Source organism: Malaclemys terrapin, chromosome 21 (assembly GCF_027887155.1).
Source record: "Malaclemys terrapin pileata isolate rMalTer1 chromosome 21, rMalTer1.hap1, whole genome shotgun sequence".
In the NCBI taxonomy this organism is placed as follows: domain Eukaryota; kingdom Metazoa; phylum Chordata; order Testudines; family Emydidae; genus Malaclemys; species Malaclemys terrapin.
This window is the reverse complement of record NC_071525.1, coordinates 18,250,494-18,272,778: the sequence shown is the minus strand read 5'-3', so window position 1 is coordinate 18,272,778 and position 22,285 is coordinate 18,250,494. Positions and strand designations below refer to the sequence as shown.

At 54.3% G+C, this 22,285-nt stretch overlaps 1 pseudogene; it reads left to right on the top strand.

The window, feature by feature from the left end:
• The first annotated feature begins 7,839 nt into the window (after nucleotides 1-7,839).
• On the top strand, nucleotides 7,840-21,115 carry LOC128826809 (sialic acid-binding Ig-like lectin 13; annotated as a pseudogene).
• The last annotated feature ends 1,170 nt before the right edge of the window (nucleotides 21,116-22,285 follow it).

The window sequence follows — 22,285 nt, the reverse complement described above, 5'->3', positions numbered from 1 at the left end:
GCAGCTGGTTTCTGGGCAGGGCCGGGCATAACACAGCCCCGATCCCAGCTGGGGCAGTGCCTGTCCCTCGCTGTGTCTGTGCAGCACCCAGCTGACACGGACTCACAGGACTCATTCTCGCTCAGCTCCGGACTGCCCCTGGGAGTGACCCTCCTTCAGCGTGGCAGCCCCCGGGAAGGTTGCACTCTTTCTCCCGTGTTAGGCCCTCTGGCCCACCGCTTCCTGGGACCGCACCTCTGAGCTGGCCTGTCTCTGCCGTGGGCCCCCTCAGAGAGTCCCCTCGCTTAGGACCCCCGGGGCCTCCACCCCCAGAGGGAGCAATGCCCCCAATCTTTACCCTGCAGTGACTCTCAGCCAGCGAAACACAGGAGGTTTATTGAACGTCTGAACCCAGCACAGGCAGTTCTCAGGGCCCTCGGGCGTAACAACCCTCAGCACAGGACATCTGGGTCTCTCCTGCCTCCAGGTGGGCTCTGACTGCTCTCCCCCCAGTCCAGAAGCCCCCTCCTTCCAGCTGAGCCTCCTATATCACTGGCCCCAACAGCTCCTTTGGGTCCTTTGTTCTCCATCCCAGGTAAACAGGTCACTGGGGTCCTCTCTGCTCAGCCCATTGTCCTCCGCTGCCCGGAACTGGCTGCCTTTCAAGCTGGGGGGGGGGTGGGTTTCTGGTCATCAGGTGACCAGTTGCTAGGGTCCCCCATCCCCAGGCCATTGTCTGGGATCCCGGTTGCTAGGTGACATCACACCTGGCCTCTGCAACAATGAACCCTCTCCTTGCACCTCGTTACACACACAGCAAAACTGAGGCACACATGCAGCATTCATGTAAACCACTATGAAAATCCCCAACTTCTTCACACCAGCACACGGGGCCTCAATCTTATCTGGCGCAGGACCTGTCTCTGTCTGTATCTGTGCAGTGCCCGGCATGACGGGGCCCTGAGCTCAGCCAGGGTTTCAAAGGCACTATTGCTGTACAAATAACACACACACACACAGGGCCTTTGATTTTCACACTGTTGCTAAAGACCGGCCGGCCTGGGTGCATCAACAGTGGGCTCTGCAGTCAGAGCTGGGAGGTGATTTTCCCTCTGGATCTGGCCCTGGTGCGACCGCTGCTGGGATCCTGTGTCCAGTTCTGGTGCCTGCAGTTCCAGAAGGACATTGACCCATCAGGGAGGGCTCAGAGGGGAGGCAGGAGAATGATGAAAGGGTTAGAAAACCTGCCTCAGAGTGAGAGACTCTGGGAGCTCCAGCTGTTTAGCTTAACAAAGAGCAGGTTCAGGGGTGACTTGATCCCGGTCTATAAGTACCCACGTAGGGAACAAATATATAATAACGGGCTCTTCAGTCGAGCAGAGGAAGGTCTAACACCATCCAGTGGTTGGAAGTTGAAGCTGGACAGATTCCGACTGGAAAGAAGGTAGAAATATTTAACCATTGGGAAAACTTACAAAGGGCCATGGTGGATTCTCCATGGCTAGCAATTGCTAAACCAAGATGAGCTGGTTTTCTAAGGGCACGTCTACACTGGCAAAGTGCCAGCAGTTACAGCGCCACTCGGAGACCGCTGAAGGGAAACCGCTGTTGTGTGTTCACACTTGCGACACTTGCAGCGGTATTCAGAGCAGTGCACTCTGGGCAGTTATCCCACAGAGCACCTCTTTCTCTTCTGCCGCTAAGACTTGTGGGAAGGTGGATGGGGTCACGTGGCATCCTGGGTCTTGTCCCCATGCCCCATGATGCATTGCTTCACATCCCAGAAATCCCTGTGCATCCATCCACACTTAGTGCCCTTTATCAATGGTTTGTGTACTGCGTGCCCTGCCTCTTCGGGCTGCAGGCAGGGCCGGCTTTAGGCCGATTCAGCCGATTTGGCTGAATTGGGCCCCGCGCCAAGAGGGCCCCGCTCTGCAGCTCTCCACCCTGCACTCAGCTCACTTCCCCCTCCTCCCCTCCCCTGAACGCTCTGCCCCCTCCCCTGCTTCCCGTGAATCAGAGATTCACGGGAAGTCTGAAAAGAAGCAGGGGCGGGCCGGCAGCACCAGGTAAGCTGGGGTGGTGGGGGCGCGAGAAGGGCTCTGGGGAGGTGCGGCCCGTTCCCGCTGAGCAGGCAGGCCCCAGCAGCTCTGGCCCGGCTTGGCTCCAGCCCAGCCCCCGCAGCGTGGCGCGGCTCCGGCCTGGCACCCCGCGGTGTGGCTCGGGTCGGCTCCGGCCCGGCCCGGTCCCCGCGGCTCGGGTTGGTTGGCTCCAGCCTGGTCCCCACGGCGTGGCTCCGGCCCGGCCCGGTCCCCGCGGCGCTGCGCGGGTCGGCTCCGGCCCGGCCCGGTCCCCGTGGCGCGGGTCGGCTCCGGCCTGGCCCTTTCCCCGCGGCTTGGGTTGGTCGGCTCCAGCCTGGTCCCCACAGCACGGCTCCGGCCCGGCACAGCCCCCGCGGCGCGGCTCCGGGTCGGACCCAAACCCGGCAACCCCGGCCGAAGTGCAGCTCGATTCCTGGGGGCGGGGCTTGCAGCAAGCCCCGCCCCTAGGAATCGGGCCCTGCTCTTGCTAAAGCTGGCCCTGGCTGCAGGAATGGATCCCGAACTGTTGACCAGTATGTTGCTCACTCTGATTAACATGTCACGAGTGGCAGTGGAGTTATTACTTAAACTACAAAGGCAAGAGGAGTGCGACGTTGATCTCGCCACATGTACTAGCTATGACATGAGATTCCTTGTGGCATTCATGGAGTTGCTGACCACAGTGGAATGCCGCTTTTGAGCTCAGGAAACAAGCACTGAATGGTGGGATCATATCGTCATGTATGTCTGGGATGATGAGCAGTGGTTACAGAACTTTCACATGAGGAAAGCCACATTCATGGGACTGTGTGATGAGCTCGCCCAGCCGTCCGGTGCAAGGACACGAGAATGAGAGCTGCCCTGTCGCTGGAGAAGCACGTGACGATGGCACTGTGGAAGCTGGCTACTCCACACTGCTACTGATCTATCGCAATCCAGTTCGGAGTGGGAAAGTCGACCGTTGGACTCGTGTTGAGGGAAGTGTGCAGGGCCATTAATCACATCCTCCTCTGAAAGACCATGATTCTGGGCAACGTGCGTGACATTGTGGATGGCTTTGCACAAATGGGTTTCCATAACTGCGGAGGGGCGATCAATGGCAGGCACATTCCAATTCTGGCACCAGACCACCTAGCCACCGAGTACATTAATCGCAAGGGGTATTTCTCTATAGTTCTCCAGGCGCTTGTGGACCATCGTGGGCGTTTCACAGGCATTAATGCAGGCTGGTCCGGAAAGGTGCATGATGACACATGAATCTTTCGGAACACTGGCTTGTTCAAAAAGCTACAAGCTTTTTGTGATCCTGGGCATTTTGCCTACCCCTTAATGCCGTGGCTTATGAAACCATACATGGGGCAACCTGACAGCAGTAAGGAGCAGTTACTCCTGAGCAGTTGCTCAGCAAGTGCAGAATGACTGTTGATGTGCATTTGGCCGTTTTAAAGCCTGCTGGCGATGCCTGTATCGGAAGCTGGACATGGCCAATGACAATATTCCTAGGCTTATAGCCACGTGCGGTATGCGCCATAATATTTGTGAAGAGAAGTGGATGTTTTCAAAGAACTATCCACGATGACTCCAAGATCTCTTTCTTGAGTGGTAACAGCTCATTTTATATGTATAGTTAGGATTATGTTTTCCAATGTGCATTACGTTGCATTTATTAACATTGAATTTCATCTGCCATTTTGTTACCCAATCTGTTTATGCTCTGTACCTTGGGGAAACACCCTGCACCTCCATGTTCATCCTTTTAATATGATTGTGTGGTATCCAGTGGAAAGTTTGTCTTGTCGGGTGTCTTCGGAAGGCTGATGATGCACTGAGCATTGTTGTAATAGGTTTTAATTTCATGTATGTAGTTATGAGGCTGAAATGTGTCCTCATGGCTTAAAACAAGCTGTAGCAGGGTGCTGGTGCAAAAGCACCTAATTAGCCCCTGCCCAGTCAGCTCCAATCATGGGAAACAGATTGGGGCTGATGGAAAAGACCTGATGCCGGCCTGAGGATTGGCAAAACCTGCTGGCCTGACAAGCCAAGGGCTATAAAGGCTGGGAGGGAGCAAGAATGTAGGGATCAGCCAGGGAGAAATCAGTCAGGGAGGGAACTGGAGGCCTCCTAGCTGAAGGCTAGCTCTGTCTGTAAAGGAGATGACTAATCCTGTAAAGCTTGTATACAGATAGACACTGGTGGTGGGAGAATATTAAGTAAATAAAGACATGTGTGTTGTACAACCCTGAATGCTCTCTGAGCCTTATTGGGCGCAGCAAGCAGCCCCAGGAAGAGGGGCGGGTCATGGACCCTGTTACACAAGCCCATGCAAAAACTCTCCAGGAAGAGAGGCCCAGACAAAACTCTCCAGGATCAGAGAGGCAGTTCACACAACATCAGGGCATATATGGGACAAACCCAGCCCAGCCTCACAGGAACAAAGGACACTGGCCTAGGCAGCAACAAAGGGTCTGTTGTAATCTCCAGTGAGTCACCCCCTTTCCCTTGGTCAGTTTGGGACTGCGATGGGGTAATGTTCATCTGACTCTGAAGGGGGGGGGGAGCCAAGAGGGAAGAAAGAACATAATAAATGGGAGAGACATTTGCCATGCTCTCTCTCTTCCACCTTCATCTACAGACACCACCACCAAGCAACTGAAGTGCTGATCAAAGGGGAGAGCCTGGCTGAAGAACAACCAGCCAACCTGTGGTGAGAAGCATCTAAGTTTGTAAGAGCACTGAAAGTGTTAAGATCAGCTTATAAAGTGTTTTGCTTTTATCTCATTTGACCTAATCTGACTTGTGCTTTGACTTATAATTACTTAAAGTCTATCTTTTGTAGTTAATACATGGGTTTGTTTATTCTACCTGAAGCAGTGTGTTTGGTTTGAAACGTGTCAGAGGCTCCCATGGAGATATTGGCTAGTGTCATTCAGATGCACAATCCAAGCGGCCAAAAGTGCTCACTCACGTAACTGAGAGCATCTTACATCACAGAGGCTGTGTGTGAACAGCCCAGGAGTGGGGTTCTCACAGCAGAGCAAGGTAAGGCTGGTTCCCAGTGTCGAGGATTGGAGTAACCTAGCAGGTCACCGGTCCAGATAACACCTGGGGAACGTCACAGCCTCCCAGTGGTGAAAAGATGGAAGTGAAATAACCTTTCTTTTTCGGCCACACATAACTTATCCCTGTTTAGGTGGGGCCACTGTCAGGCACCTGCCAGAGGGTGAGAAACACAGCAGATTTCACACACAGGCCCCCCACGATGCACTGCCTCTTCCCCCCACCACGGGAGAGGGAAACAGAGTCACAGCAGCCTATTCTGTAAAAGATGGAGCCAGCTGCTGCCAAGGGTTCAGTTACTCTATGGGCCTCTGCACAGCTGGGAATGGGTCTCAGCCCCAGCCAAATCACTGCATGCGGGGGTCAGGCAGTGGCACGCAGGGGTCTGACATCCCAGCTCCCTCGGGTCCTGCCAGGCCAATGCTGGAGAAAGGAGCCGCTGGGAATTTCCCTTCGTCAGCTGAACAAACATCTGTGCTCAATGGACAAGTTCCACTCTGCTGACGTTTCCCCTGCTAAGAGACCCCAGAGGGGAAATACCCATGTCCCATTCCCCCTCCCCACAGCCAGTTCCCCCCATGGTGGGGTCAGAAGCCGGCTGTCCGTGGGAACTGGCCTGTATCTGTGACAATCTCTCTCCTTGCGTCGATGGCACCGAGATCTCCAGCCACTGGATCCAGGTTGAGCAAGACTTTCTGGGGCTGCGTTTCTCAAATGCAGCTTTTCTTGCGGCCAGAGCCTCCCGGGTGGAGACTGGGGGGGCAAAATAGAGGCCACTCCCCTAGGGCCACTAGCAGGGGTTTAGCCCTGCCCCCTGCGGATACACAAACACTGGCAGAACAGGGGGTCAGTGAGTTCCCCACCTTTTGAGGGGTGGTGGGGTCAGGGTTCAGCCCCGGGGTGGTGAACTCCAGCTGTAGGGTTTGGGGATCCACCTCTGGGCCTGGGGTCCGTCTCTGGGCTCTGTCTCCTGGCAGCCCAGTGGTGAGCTCTGGCATGCAGTAGTAGGCTTCAGCCCTCACTGCCTCCCCAAGCCCCGCATCCATGCCCCCTGTCACCCCTGGCCCCCACTGCTTCCCTACCCATCTCCCCATGCAGGGCTTAAATTATCCCCTGGATCACCGGAGTGAGTAAGTCTGCTGGGAAAAGGGATACGTGTATGTTTGTTAATATCCCTTTTCACAGCAGACTTAGGAGCTAGCTGGGAGGCTGTAAAAAGCACACGGGCCAATGCTGTGGGTGCTCCAGGGCTGGAACTCCCATGGAAAAAATATAGTGGGTGCCCTGCACCCACCAACCACAGCTGTTTGGCGGCGCCCCTGATCAGCTGTTTGGTGCCCCAGGGAGGGGTTTGGGGGATGGTGGAGAGCAGCAAGCGGTGGAGGAGGGGGCCTCAGGGGAAGGGGGTGGAGTAAGAGCAGGGTGAGGGCAGGGCCTTGGGGGCAGGAAGAGGTGGAGCGAGGGCGGGGCCTCAGGGGAAGGGGTGGAGCAAGGGGTGGAGTGGGGGCAGGGCGTTCGGTGGAGTCAGGGTGGAGCATTCCCCAGGGAAAAATAAAAGATTGCGCAAATGGTGGAAAGAGATATTGACATACAGGGATCACTTTTCACAGCAGCAGACTCAGCCAGCCAGACTAAACAAAAAAGCGAAAGAAACAATAACAACAAAAGACAGGAACGTTCAAAGCACCTTATTTGTGTTTCTATTCTGTGTAGGCCCAGGAAAGAATAGAGAGAACTGAACATTGTTTTTATTATTGAGTCTGCAAAACCCCACTACAAAAATGAATGACAATGATTTCCACATGGATCTGTGCATATTTCTTTGTTTTTTATAAAGTTAATTCAGTATTTTAGGAAGAATTCTCTGAGCGGCCGCCAGCCAAAGTTGGTGGCCACACTCTGAAGCCACTAGAAAATGTGTGGTGACAATCCCTGTTCTAGGGCCAGATTCAGGTGCTTACTTCCCCTTCCTGTCTTGAAATCTCACATCTTGCCCCAGCCCTTGCCTTAACACTCGCGCCCGCTCCCTGCCAGGCAGGTCTCCACACGCATCCGGCTCTTCCTTTTGCAGTCGGGATTCACTGGCTGTCCTAACTGGGCACCTACTGTTCCAGTGCGCTGTTCCCAGACACCCCACCCCAGAGGCAGACGCATCTCAGATCCGGGTAAGGGATTAGTGTCTGCAGCATGTACAATACGATAAGAGGTGTGAGCTCCTAGCATTCAAATATTATTGTGTGACTGGAAAAAGCAGCAATAAAGGGATAGAGCTGGGATGGGGGGCAGGTAGCCTGGACTTCTGGGTTCTATCCCCAGCTCTGGGAGGAGAGTGAGGTATAGAGGGTCTCAGAGTCAGGACTCCTGGGTTCTGTCCCTGGCTCTGGGAGGGGAGCAGGGTCTAGTGGGTTAGAGTGGGGGTTGGAGGCAGGGAGTCAGGACTCCTGGGCTCTATCCCAGCTCTGGGAGGAGAGTGAGGTGTAGAGGGGCTCAGAGCCCGGACGCCTAGGTTCTATTTCCAGCCCCACAAGCAATATGCCGCCTGCCCCTGTTGCATGGATGCCACAGGCAAGCCCAGCCACAGGGAGGGGAGGTTGTCAGGATGCTGGTGCTGGGGTTTCTAAGAAAGCATCTCCCCTCAGAGGCCCCTGCCAGTGCCCACTTCTGCTTTCCAGTTCCTGTGCATGCCGCTTCCTCAGGCTCCGAGTCACAAACCCTGGGGAACCCGGGCTGCAGGGTCGGAGAACCAGGCACTGAGCCCCCCTCTGCAGGTCTAGGGGTGAGTGGAAATGGGGGGAGGGATCTGGGATTGTCTGTGGAGACTGGGGTGCTCCTCAATCCCAACCCGCAGCCCCTTGCCATCCTAGCCCTCAGCTTCCCCCCCCCAGCTCTGCTGGTGCGCCTCAAGCCTGAGCAGGGTCCCGCCCCAGGGCTCCCCCACCATGGGGACCACACTGGAGGTGTCAGCTCAGGGGGCCACGTACAGCAGAGGGTTCCCCAGCTCTCATTTCTCAGCCTCCTTCCCGAGAGCATCTGAGGGCAGCAGAGGGATGGAAGAAATGGAACTGCCGGGGGGTTCTCCTTCCCCATGGGGGTGGGTTTGGAGGGCATGGAGGACAGGCATTGCAGAGGGGTTAGTTATAGATACCCCAGGGGGAGCACATACATGCAAACTTCTCCCCCATCCTCCAGTGTGGGGCAAAGACCCCCTGGGGTCCCAGACACTGCACGGGTGCAGGGCAGGGCCCCAAGGCTGGGGGTGGAGGTTGGGTCTCTCAGGGCCGGCCCCTTCCCCTCCAGGCCTGGGCAGCAGGGCCTATCCCACCCTGCTCTGGCAGGGGAAGGTGCATGGGCCGTGGAGATCCAAGCTGAGACCCGCCCAGCTCACTGCAGTGGATGGGGGAGGGGAGGGAGGAGTGAGAGGCCCAATTTACATGTGAGGAGGCGAAAGGAGGGAAATGCAGCTGGGAGGAGGATTAGTGCCCCGCCCTGTCTGGAGAGGGGGGAGCCGTGAGCTTTCTGCAGCCAATGGGCTGGAAAGAACAGGGTGTTTGGAAGCAAAGCACAAATCTGTTGATTTCAAAAGCCAATCTCAGGATGTTGAAACCTTTTTCAGCCAATCACATGATTCTTAGAGGAAATCTCAGGATTTATTAGCGATTTGTGTGTGGGGGGGTGTTCCTGATGTCATGACCTTCACATTAAATCTTGGGATTTTTTTTAGTGAATCCTGGAATCACAGACCCACAGGGTGAGACAGGACCGCAGGGGTCACCTAGTCCAACCGCTGCCAAGATGCAGGATTTCTTCGGTCTAACTCATCCCAGACAGATGCTGTCCAGCCTCCTCTTGAAACCCTTCCGTGTAGGAGCTTCCACCACCTCCCTGGGCGTCTGGTCCATTGTCCCACTGTTCTCACAGCTGGGGAGTTTTCCCTGAGGTTTAATCATAATTGTCTCTGCTGTAGTTTGAACCCGTTGTCCCTTATCCTGCCCTCTGGGGCGAGAGAGAACAACTTTTCTATGCATCTCTATGGCAGCCTTTCAAGTATTTGAAAACTGTGATGATGTCGCCCTCCCCCAATCTCTTTTCCAAACTAACCATGCCCAGTTCCTTCAGGCTGTGCCCTAGGGCTTGCATTCCATCCCTTTGATCATCTTTATCCCTCCCCTCTGGATCCTTTCCAGTTTCTCTGCATCCTTTCTATACATTGGTGACCAAAACTGGACACAGTCCTCCAGGTGAGTCCTAGCCAGCGCCGAGTAGAGCGGTACTGTCACCTCCCATGACTTGCATGCTCTGCCTCTGTTAATGCAACCTGAAATTGCATTTGCTTTTTTTGCACCAGCATCGCATTGCTGACTCCTGTTGAGGTTGTGATCCACCCCAAATCCCAGATTCTTCTCAGCAGTGCTGCTGCCAGGCCAGTTCTTCCCCATCCTGTATTTGTGCAATTAGTTTTTCTTCCGTAAATAGAGCACCTTCCATTTGTCCTTCATGAATTTCATTGTGTCGTCTACAGCCCAGTTCTCCAATTCCCTCTGAATTTTTGCTCCATCCTCCAAAAAGTTGGCAACTCCCTCCAGCTTTGTGTCATCTACAGATTTGACCAGTCTGCTCCCTAGTATACAGGTCATTGATAAAGATGTTAAACAACATGGGACCCAGAACAGATCCCTGTGGAGCCTCACTTGAGACCCCTCTCCATTCCCACATCATTCCATTAACAATTACTCGTTGTTTGCAGTTTTTTAACCAGTTATGTATCCACTTAATGGTAGTCCCACCAAGTCCTCATTTCTCCATAAGAATGGCCAGACTGGGTCAGATTAAAGGTCAATCTAGCCCAGTGTCCTGTCTTTCAACAGTGGCCAATGCCAGGTGCCCCAGAGAGAATGAACAGAACAGATAATCATCAAGTGATCCATCCCCTGGTGCCCATTCCCAGCTTCTGGCAAACAGAGGCTAAGGACACCATCCCTGTCCATCCTGGCTAATAGCTATTGATGGACCTATCCTCCATGAATTTATCCAGTTCTTTTTTGAATCATGTTATAGTTTTGGCCTGAGAACATCCTCTGGCAAAGAGTTCCACAGGTTGACTGTATGTTGAGTGAAAAAATACTTCCATTTGTTTGTTTTAAACCTCCAGCCTATTCATTTCATTTGGGGACACCTAGTTCTTGTGGTATGAGAAGGAGTAAATAACACTTCCTTATTTACTTTCTCCACAGCTGTCATGATTTTATAGACCTCAATCTTATGTTTCCTTTGTTGTCTCTTGTCCAAGCTGAACAGTTCCAGTCTTATTAATGTATCCTCATAAGGAAACTGTTTGTAATAGGGTCCATGACCCACCCCTCTTCCTGAGGCCCACTTGCTGCCCCCAGGAAGGCTCAGAGAGACTTCAGGGTTGTACAACACCCATCTTTATTCACTTAAGGTTCTCCCACCACCAGTGTCTATCTATATACAAGGTATACAGGATTAGTCATCTCCTTTACAGACAGAGCCAGCCTTCAGCTAGGAGGCCTCCAGTTCCCTCCCTGACTGCCCCCTGCCTCCTTGCTCCCTCCCAACCTTTATAGCCCTTGGCTTGTCAGGCCAGCAGATGTTGCTAATCCTCAGGCCTTTTCCATCAGCCCCAATCTGTTTTCCCTGATTGGAGCTGATTGGGCAGGGGCTAATTGGGTGCTTTTGCAACAGCACCCTGCTAAATATCTCCCCCCCTTAAGGTGATGCTGGGCCTGATTTTACTCGGCCCTGCCTTTCTTGACCTGGGGTTTTACTCCGGGGATGGTGTCCCTGCCCATCTGGGTGGTCCCCGGGCTCAACCCTGTGGGGTTTTGGCATGCCCCACCCACCAAAGTTGCATTGGGTAGGGGTGGGCCACCCCACAAGTCCACCTCCTCCCAGAGATCATCACACCAGTCGCAACCTTGGGCAGGTCGCCCCAGATGTTCTCTTTCTTTCCCTAGTGGGGAAGACAGATCGGCGCCAAGTGCCCCGAGGCTGCCCCATGTCTCCAGTTTGGGGACTCTGCCTATTGGAGTTTGGGTCTCCCCGTTTTGGGTTCCTACCCTCTGATCTTTCTTCAGCTTCTCTTCCTCTATCTGAGGGATTCCCTCCCCTGGGTGGTCCCATCCTGGGACTTAGGTTCCCTCATCAGTCACCTCCATATGGTCTCTATCTAGGCTGTGTTCCTCCCTCTCACTCTCTCTGTTGGTCTCCTCCCCGCGGCCTCTTTCCCTTTTGGAGCAGGATTCCAATCCACTCCCAGGACCATGGGGTAGGGCAACCCCTTCATTACCCCCACCTACTTCCAGGCAAACCTTCCCTGCACTTCCAGGGGTATCTGGGCCATGGTACAATACTCCCCATCCCCATGGATGAATTCCACCAGCATCCCCTCTCCAGGAATAAGCCAATGCAGCTTTTACCAAGTATATGAGGGAGCGGGCTGAGGCTGGTTAGCCAGTGGGGTGAGACCGAAATCCCCTCTCTTTGGCTGGTTTAGTAATAAAAGATACCCAGCCTTGGGCTGTAACTGCCCTCCTCTAAGCAATTTGTCCTGAATTGATACTCTCAGTTGTGTCCCGCCAGAGGCCACATCATTAAACATTGTGAAAGACTTTCTGAAAACCCTTGTCCACATGCTGTTGACTCCCGCAAAAAATTCTAATAGGTTGGTGAGGGATGATTTCCCTTTACAGAAACCATGTTGACTCTTCCCCAGCAAATCATGTTCATCTATGCATCTGATAAATCGGTTCTTTACTGTAGTTTCAACCAGTTTGCCCAGCACTGAAATTACACTCAGTGGTCTCTAATTGCTGGGATCACCTCTGGAGCCTTTTTTTAAAAAATGGTATCACATTAGCTATCCTCTGTCATCTGGTACAGAAGCTGATTTAAATGATAGCTTACATACCATTGTTAGTAGTTCTGCAATTTCACATTTTAGTTCCTTCAGAACTCTTCTTCACCTTACCTATGAGAATGTCATGTGGAACTCTGTCAAAAGCCTTGCTGAAGTCCTTGTATGTTATGTGCACTGATTTCCCCCTGGCATACCTTGTCAAAGGAATCAAGCTGGTTTGGAAGGATTTGTTCTTGGTAAATCCATGTTGGTGATCACCCCTTCGTCCTCACAAATTGAAAGTTTTATACATTGCTCTAATAGCTTTCCAGGTGTCGAGGTCAGGGTGACTGGTCTATAGTTCCCCGGCTCCTCCTTTCTCCCGTTTTTAAAAATGGCCCCTCTGTTAGCCCTTCTCCTGTCTTCTGAGACCTCTTCTGGCATCCAGGAGTTTGCAAATATTATTGCCAGTGGCTCCAAGATTTCTTCCACTAATTCCTTCAGCACCCTGGGTTGAACAGCTTCCCGCCCCACTGATCTGAATTCATTCAAATTGGTCAGAACATCTCTCACGTGTTCTTTACTTATCCCAATCTACAGCCCGTCCCCTTTGTTGTCTCTGGTAAATTCGCTGGTTGTCTGCTCACATGTTGTTTTTTTGTGGGAAGACTGAAGCAAGGCAGACACGGAGCAGTGCTGCCTTCCCACCATCTTCTGCCACCAGATCAGGATTTTCTGGCCGCTCTCATGATTCTTAGAGAAAATCTCAGTTTTTTTCGCCGATTTGGGGGCTACCAGAAGCCCCAGATGAGACCCCTGCAGAGCCCAGCAGTACTGATGATCCACAAGGCAGTACTGTCCCCTGCAAACAGCCTCTGTTCTCACACTTCTCACCCCCCGTCTGTTTCTAGGTCTGTCCCAGCCAGACGCCCCAGCCATGGACAGAGCCCTGCCACCACAGCAAGATGCCGGGGAATGGGAGCTCCCGGTTCAGGGCCCCCTCTGGAGAGCAGGGGGTCCTGCCACACTGAGGGTCCTGATCCTCGCCCTGCTCTGGAGGGGTAAGTAAGCAGCACCTGCAGCCCCAGGGCAGGGGGAAGGGCAGAAACCGCGCTAAGCGGTGCCAGGTCATTCCCAGAGCTTGGAAGGGAGAATGGCCAGAGGGGGAGGGGAGCCCAGTGCCCCAGTGTGGTGCTAGGGAGTGCCAAGTGACAGGGAGTGGTGGCAGGGGGGTCATTGTTGGGAGGGATGGAAACTAAATGGAGTGAGAATTGATCGAGGACCCAGGACTCGGCTCACAGGGGGCTGCAGGTTGGGAGTGAGGGGCAAGGGCAGAGCTGTGGGGGAGCTCAGGGTTGGTCTCTGCTCTCTGTGTCCCACTTTGATCCCTTTCCGTCCCCTGCAGTATCCCTTTCCCTGGAGTCAGGTTATTCCGTCACTGTGCCGCAGTCGGTGTCAGTGCAGAAGGGTCTCTGCATTCTCATCCCCTGCACCTTCACGTACCCAGCCCCGTACGACAATGACAAGCCCCAGGCCCATCTCTACATATACTGGTACAAGGATCAGACTGATTGTGGAACGATCCGCCCGTGGCCAGCAGTGACCCCAGCCAGGGGGTGTCTCAGGAGACCCAGGGCCGCTTCCGGCTGGTGGGGGATCCAGCATACGGGAACTGCTCCCTGCAAATCAGCAATGCCCGATGGACGGATGCGGGGAGATATTTTCTTAGAGTCGAGAAAGGAGATTTTAAATACACTTACCGCTCCAATTACTATCGCACTCACCCTACGTTAGAGATCTCCGTGCCAGGTAAGAGAAGCCGCACTCACCACTCAGCAGCCCCTTGAGTCAGCCAATCCCCGCCTTGGGACCGGATTGGAGCCGCGCCCCTACAGGGGAAAAGCCCCGTGTCCCCGAGTGATTCTCTCCCCTCTCCCCATGTCTCAGAGCTGATAGAGGAGCCAGAGATCAAGATCTCGCCGGCACGGGGGCTGCTAGGGACGCTGCTGGACGGGGAGCCAGTGACTATGACCTGCACGGCCCCTGGGCGCTGCTCCGGGCCCCCTCCCCAAGTCACCTGGATGGGGCCGTTCAGCGACACAGCCCGGAATGTCTCAGCCCAGCTGGCGAACGGCACCTGGGCCCACAGCTCCACGCTCAGCTTCACGCCCACCCTGGGGGAACACGGCAAAGAGCTTGTCTGCAACGTCACCTACAGCCCAGCACAGGGACCTTCCACCAGCAAAACTGTCCGGCTCCATGTCGTCTGTGAGTGACCCCCCCACAGCCCCTCCATGCCAGCCCCCAGCCCCCTCTGCTGGGATCCCACCCCTGGGCTCCCCAGCCCGGCCCTCCAGCCCCTCCCCCAACTCAGCCCTATGCTGGGATCCCCACCCCCATGGGATACCAAGCCCTGTCCTCCAGCCCCTCCCACAAGCCGTTAGTGCCTCTGCCAATTAGGCCAAATTTTGACCAACCAGTTTTGGTCCCTTGGGTTTCCATTCCCCACAGTTCTGGTTCCCTGGTGTGGCTCTAACCGGGCCCCTGGGTTCTGTCGGGCACCTCTTGGGTCGGGTTCAGTCGGGTCTGTCGCTTCCCTTCCCTGCCCATGGGTCTTGTGTCACTTCAGGGACTTTCCCATCCCCCAGCTGAGCTCACAGGGAGGGGCCATGTCTAGGCTCAGTGATCACTAGTGACCCCCTCTGTGCTGTCCAGCCTACCTGGTTCCCCCTGTCTGGTTTGTGTTACAGACCCACCCGGGCCCCCCAACATCACCGGGACCCTGACCAGGAATGGACACCCCGGTGAGAGGCCGCACTGTGAGCCCTGGGAATCAGCGAGCACCTCCTAGTCATTCTCTACTCGCACTTAGAGCCAGGCCAGGCTGGTCCATGCCCAGAGGGGAGCACCTGTGGAAGCCACAGGGCTGTGGGGAGGGTGGTGGGAGGAGCAGGCTCGGTTCCCTCTGTCTTCAGACCCTGGGGTGGCATTATGGGGGCACTGGGAAGCGGGTAAGAGATGGGTTAGGCACCAAGATTATGCACGCACCCCAGAGGGGGGCTGTGTCTCCACACCAGGTGAGGGGTCCCTGTATAAACAGCCCCTGTGCCCCACTGCTGAGGTGGCTGCATCTCAGTCTGGGAAGGGATTCCTGTTTAAACAGCCCCCACAGCCCACCCTGAAGGTGGCTGCATTTTGGCTCCTTAGTGGGGAATGTCTGGAAGGACCAAAGACCAAACCTGCCTGCTTGTCTCTTCCAGTTCCAGCCCATTGGTAGCTGAGGGTGACGTAGTGTCTCTGCTGACCAGGGCAACTCCCTGAGTCTGGGCTGTGAGGCTGGGAGCAGACCCAAGTGAAACCTGAGCTGGGCCAAGGCGAACGGGTTCCTGAGCCCTGGCCAGGGAGGGGCTAGGCGCCTGGAGCTGTCGAATCTCAGCAGAGGGGATGCTGGGGAGTATCGGTGCTGGGCAAAGAATTCCGATGGGTCAGCCAGCTGGGCCCTGTATGTGCACATGCAGTGTAATGCTATAGGGGGCCCCAAGAGGGAGGGATGGGCCTCTCTGGAGGGTGCTCATGGGCAGATGGTCAGTAGGGAGTGCTGTGCTGCAGGGAGGGTAAGGGGGTCAGTAGGAGGTGCTGGTCTGTGTCGGGGCAGTGGTGAGCACTCTCCATAGAATCATAGATATGAGGTATGACAGGTTGGATCACAGAAACCCCCTTGGGAACTGCCACCTGATGTGCAAAGACTACCTCTGCTCCTGTTTTCCCTGCCAGCTCAGGACTCCAGCACCCTGTCTTACTGAGCCAGACACTCCCGTCTGGCTCCAGACACAGACCCAGGGTCTGAATCACTTGTCCCAGAGCTGCAAGTTTACCTGAAAACAGCTCCCAGAAGTGTGCTTGTCTTTAGCACTCAGATGCCCAACTCCCAATGGGGTCTAAACCCAGATAAATCCATTTTACCCTGTATAAAGCTTATGCAGGGCAAACTCATAAATTGTTCGCCCTCTATAACACTGATAGAGAGATATGCACAGCTGTTTGCTCCCCCAGGTATTAATATATACTCTGAGTAAATTACTAAATAAAAAGTGATTTTATTAAATACAGAAAATAGGATTTAAGTGGTTCCAAGTGGTGACAGGCAGAACAAAGTAAGTCACCAAGTAAAATAAAATAAAATGCGCAAATCTATGTCTAATCAAACTGAATACAGATAATCTCACCCTCAGAGATGCTTCAGTAAGTTTTTTTCTCAGGCTGGACACCTGCCAGGCCTGGGCACAATTCTTTCCCCTGGTACAGCTCTTGTTACAGCTCAGGTGATAGCTAGGGGATTCTTCATGATGGCTTCTCTCCCCCTTTGTTCTCTTCCACCCCTCTAAATATCTTTTGCATAAGGCGGGAACTCTTTGTCCCTCTGGGTTTCCACTCCCCCTCACTGGAAAAGCACCAAGTTAATGATGGATTCCAGTTCAGGTGACATGATCAAATGTCACTGCAAGACTTCATTACCCACTTGCCAGCACACACATATACAGGAAGACTAACAGGTAAACACAGCCATCTGCAGACAATGGTCCTGGTTAATAGGAGTTATCAAGATTCCAAACCATCATTAATGGCCAACACTTTACATAATTACAATAGGCCCTCAGAGTTATATTTTATATTTCTAGTTTTAGATACAAGAGTGATACATTTATACAAATAGGATGATCACACTCAGTAGATTATGAGCTTTGTAAGGATACCTTACAAGAGACCTTTTGCACAAAGCATATCCCAGTTGCATTATATTCACTTATTATCGTGTTTTTATAAAACCATATAGACTGCACAACGTCACATGAGGGTTGGAAGGGACCTCAGGAGGTCATTTAGTCAACCCCCCTGCTCAAAGCAGGACCAACCCCAACTAAATCATCCCAGCCAGGGCTTTGTCAAGCCTGACCTTAGAAACCTCTAAGGAAGGCGATTCCAACACCTCCCTAGGTAACCCATTCCAGTGCTTCACCACCCTCCTAGTGAAAAAGGTTTTCCTAATATCCAACCTAAACCTCCCCCACTGCAACTTGAGACCATTACTCCTTGTTCTGTCATCTGCTACCACTGAGAACAGTCTAGATCCATCCTCTTTGGAGCCCCCTTTCAGGTAGTTGAAAGCAACTAACAAATCCCCCCTCATTCTTCTCTTCTGCAGACTAAACAATCCCAGTTCCCTCAGCCTCTCCTCATAAGTCATGTGCTCCAGCTCCCTAATCATTTTTGTTGCCCTCCGCTGGACTCTTTCCAATTTGTCCACATCCTTCTTGTAGTGTGGGGTCAAAAACTGGACACAGTACTCCAGATGAGGCCTCAAATCTAATACATTGCCATGGGTATTTCAGCTCTAGTGAGGACTCCGCAAATCACCGTCTCCAAAGCTAATAGGAGCGACCCCCAGCTATTCCAAGGTATCGCTGCATGTGGGGGAGAATCAGCTGCTGCTAGAGCTGCCCAATATGAGGGCCGAGGCTGGGGGCTGTACGGGTTCTGGGCCCAGAACAAGGAGAGCTCTGCCCACGGGACTTTCCAGCTGCTCATCGAGTATGAGTGGAGTTAAACCGAGGGACTCCCTGCCACTGGGTGTGAGTGAGGTTAACCTGCAGGACTCCCTGCCACTGGCTGCAAGTGGAGTTAACCTGTGGGACTCCCTGCCACTGGATATTAGTTAGGTTAATGTATTGGACTCTCTGCCCATGAGTATTAGTAGGGTTAACCCCTGGGTCTTCCTGCCACTGGGTTTGACTGACTATTGTAACTATCTCTCCTGCTCTCCCCAGACAGCCCCCAGCCAGGGACCGGGCTGAACTCATCCTGCCAGCACCAGGGGCTCAGCATCAGCTGCAGCTGCTCCCTGCGCTCCCACCCCCCACCCCAGCTCCAGTGGCAGGTGGACGGGGAGCCCCTGGCTGGGAACGGCTCATGGGGGGCCCTGCAGGTCAGCTCCTGGGTCCAGGGGGACGAGGCCGTCAGCACTCTGATCTGGATGGGGAGCGCGGACAGAGGTCACCATATCTTTTGCCTCGGTTCCAACCCCCATGGGTTCCATATTTTACTGCTGAGCTCACCGGGAACAGGTGAGAGTCCCTCCCCCCTAGGTAGTGCTGGCTTTGACCTGGCCCCAGGGCAGGGACTGGCTGGCACAGGGGGCTGGGAATTTCCCATCTAGGGGGCGCCAGCTCCAGCCCGGCCCTAGGAGAGAGACTGGCTGGATCAGGGGGCTGGGAATTTCCCCTCTGGGTGAGCTGGATTCGACCCAAACCCAGGGCGGGGGATGGCAGGATCGGGGCAGGGTTTGCAGGGATCCATCCCAGACTCTCGACTTCTTCTAGCTCCATCAGGTGGCCTCACTCCGGCATTTATCGAATTCAGCTGCAAACTCGTCTTCGTAGCGACTGGATTCTTCCTGGCCTATTACCTCACCCTGCTCTATTACAGAGGGTAATTCTGCTACTGACCCACCTACCGACCTACCCACCCACCTACCCATATACCTACCCACCGTTCTACCCACCTATGTATCCACCTAGCTACCAAACCACTGCCCCACCCATCTACCCACCTAACTAACAACACACTGACCCACGGATCTACCCACCTACCACCCCACCTAGTACCTACCTAGGAACTTACCAAGCTACTCACCCACCCACCTAGCATTCCACCCACTTACGTACCCACCTACCTACCTATTGAACCACCTATCTACCTACAACACCGCCTGGCTACCAACCCACTGACCTACCCGCCTACTGTACCCACCTGCTGATTTACCAACCTACTTCCTATCTCTCTACCCACTTACCCAACTAACTAACTACCCACCCACCTATGTGCCCATCTACTCACCTACCACCAGGCCTATCTACCTACTCACCTACCATCCCATCTATCTATCTATCTATCTATCTATCTATCTATCTATCTATCTATCTATCCCCATCCACCCCCTCTATCTATCTATCTATCTATCTATCTATCTATCTATCTATCTATCTATCTATCCCCACACCCCCCTCTATCTATCTATCTATCTATCTATCTATCTATCTATCTATCTATCTATCTATCCCCATCCACCCCCTCTATCTATCTATCTATCTATCTATCTATCTATCTATCCCCATCCACCCCTCTATCTATCTATCTATCTATCTATCTATCTATCTATCTATCTATCTATCTATCTATCCCCATCCACCCCTCTATCTATCTATCTATCTATCTATCTATCTATCTATCTATCCCCAGACACCCCTCTATCTATCTATCTATCTCCATCCACTCATCTATCTATCTATCTATCTATCTATCTATCTATCCCCATACACCCTGGGGCGGCTCTATGTGTTTTGCTGCCCCAAGCATGGCAGTCAGGTGGCTTTCGTTGGCACGCCTGCAGGAGGTCCGACGGTCCTGCGCCTTTGGCGTACTCGGCACCGAATTGCCTCTGAAACCACAGGACCGGTGGACCTCCCGCAGGTATGCCGCCAAAGGCAGCCCAACTGCCACCCTCACGGCGACCGTCAGCCGCCCCCTGTGGCTTGCCACCCCAGGCACCTGCTTGGTGCGCTGGGGCCTGGCGCTGCCCCTGCATACATCCAGGGCCGGCTTTAGGCCGATTCAGCCGATTCGGCTGAATCGGGCCCCGCGCCTAAGAGGGCCCCGCAGCTGTCCACCCCGCCCCCGCCCCCAGCTCACTTCCCCCTCCTTCCCTCCCCTGAACGCTTCGCCCCCTGCTCCTCCCCCTCCCCTGCTTCCCACGAATCAGATGTTTGCGGGAAGTCTGAAAAGAAGCAGGGGCAGGCGGGCAGCAGCAGGTAAGCTGGGGGGGGCGCGAGGACGGCTCCGGGGAGGCGTGGCCCAGTCTGGCCCTGGCGGCTCTGGCTCCAGCCGGGCTCGGGCCCCGGGGCACCGGCCCTGGTTCCAGCCCTGGCACCGGTCCTGGTTTTGGCCAAGTGCGCCGGCCCGGCCCCACGGCCCTGGCCCGAGCACCCCTGGCCCCGGCCTGAGCGGCTCCGGCCCCGGCCGAGCAGCTCCGGCTCCGGCCCCGGGACACTAGCCCCTGGACACTGGCCCCGGGGCACCAGCCCCGGTTCCGGCCGAGCACAACGGCCTGACCCCACGGCCCCAGCCCGAGCACCCCCAGCCTGAGCGGCTCTGCCTCCGGCCCAGCTCGGGCCCCGGGGCACTGACCCCGGTTCTGCCCAAGCACCCCTGGCCCAGCCCCGTGGCTCCGGCCCCAGCTCAAGCACCTCCGGACCTGGCCCCGGCGGCTATAGCTCGGGCCCCAGGGCGCCATCCCCGGCCGAGCACGCCGGCCTGGCCTCGGCCCCAGCCAAGCGACTCCGGCCAAGCACCCCCAGACCGGACCCCAGCGGCTCCAGCCCGCACCCAAACCCCGCGACCCCAGCCGGAGCACGGCCTGATTCCTTGCCGCCAGCAAGCCCCACCCTCAGGAATTGGGCCCCGCTCTTGCTAAGGCCGGCCCTGCATACCCCCCCTCTATATACCTATCTATCCTGACTTCCAGCCACTTACATACTTCAGAATCTCTCTCTCTCTCTCCCCCAGGACACCCTGCTGCTGTCATGGAAGCAGAAGGAAGGACAGGCCGGGGGCCAGAGATTCCACAATGCCCGAATCCCCCGTGTAGTTCAGGCCGTTCCTCAGCCACTGAAAAGCCAACAAAGAATTGGAATCTCACGGGACTGAGGAAATGGAAAACGAGACCCCAATTTCGAGACTGCTGCCCCAGGTGAGGCAAATGGGTGTGTTTAGCCCAGTGCCTGGCCTCCTCCCTACCCCTCTGTATTAGACCTATCATGGGCCCATCTAGCCCGGTATCCTGCCCCCTCCATATGCCTCCAGCTCAGACCCATGGGCCTGGACAGCCCATGGAAACTGCCTGTAATATTTGGATGACCGGTAGAAGATCTGTTTTTTTGCCCTGGTGATTATAACCAGGGCCGGATTTAGGGGAAATGGCACCCTGGGCGAACGTGTATTTTGGTGCCCCCCCTTCACTCCTGGCCCCCACGGGCTCCCTGGGTTCCCCCGATCACCTCTGGGTCCCGTTGTTTCCCACGGTGTTTAACTTGTATTGAAAGAGATGCCAGAGCTCAGCTTGTGGCATCTTAGAGACTAATCTTTAAGGTGCCACAAGTACTCCTGTTCTTCTTTTTGCGGATACAGACTAACACGGCTGTTACTCTGAAACAGAGCTCAGCTGTGGCTCAAATTAAGCCCTGGCAGGGGGGCCTGATACTGTTGGGTGCTGGCCGGGCGCCCAGCTCTGAAGGCAACTCCACCGCCAGCAGCAGCGCAGAAGTCAGGGGGGCCTGGCACATCGGGTTGTGCCACCCTCCTGTGATGCTGCTGGGGCTTGTGGTGCCTGATGCTCGGCATGTGGCTCAAGGCTTCGCGCTCTCACATGTGTGCTGCATCTCACCAGAGCCCATGGCCTCCTGCAGCCCTCTGGCCACTCCTGGCTCACCCGGGGCGGGGGAACCAGTTCAGATTTGAGGGGGGGGTGGGGGAAAGGAAACTTTAACCATGTTTCCAGGGACTACTTAGCAGGGCCAGCTCCAGGCACCAGCGCAGCAAGCAGGTGCTTGGGGCAGCCAACGGCAAGGGGCGGCATGTCCGGCTCTTCAGCGGCAAGTCCCACAGTCCTCGCCACCGAATTGCTGCAAAATAATGACATGGCGGTGGTAGAGCTGCTGCCGATCACAGCTTTTTTTTTTCACCGCTTGGGGCGGCAAAAACGCTGGAGCCGGCCCTCCTACTTAGGCACCTGAAAACTCTTCGGGCTTTGCAGATAATAACTTAGGGATTAGCTGACAGGAGCACTGTATCTAATTGTTATGGAAAGAAAGAAAAAATAGATACAAATGCCAATTAAAGCCATGTTTAAAGCTTATATGTCAATTTAGAACAATCAGGAGATAATACAGCAAGATATTCCCAATCCCAAGCCTTGAGGTGTCAGTTCTGGAGCTTTAACGCAGGTAGCAGAGACACACATTTGATACACTATCTTTAGTAGAGATAAATAAATATAAATAAAATCTGCTTACACAGACACACTGTGTTACTGCCATTATCTCCGCTACTTTAGTCAATTGTTTTTCACTTAAAACATAATTTCAACATATGTGATTAAGGTGTTTTTTTTCTCTTTTATTAAGAAAGGGAATTAATTTTTCTAATTATTTTGGCGTTTATGTTTACTGACCACCATCATGTATGTGACTCACTAACATTT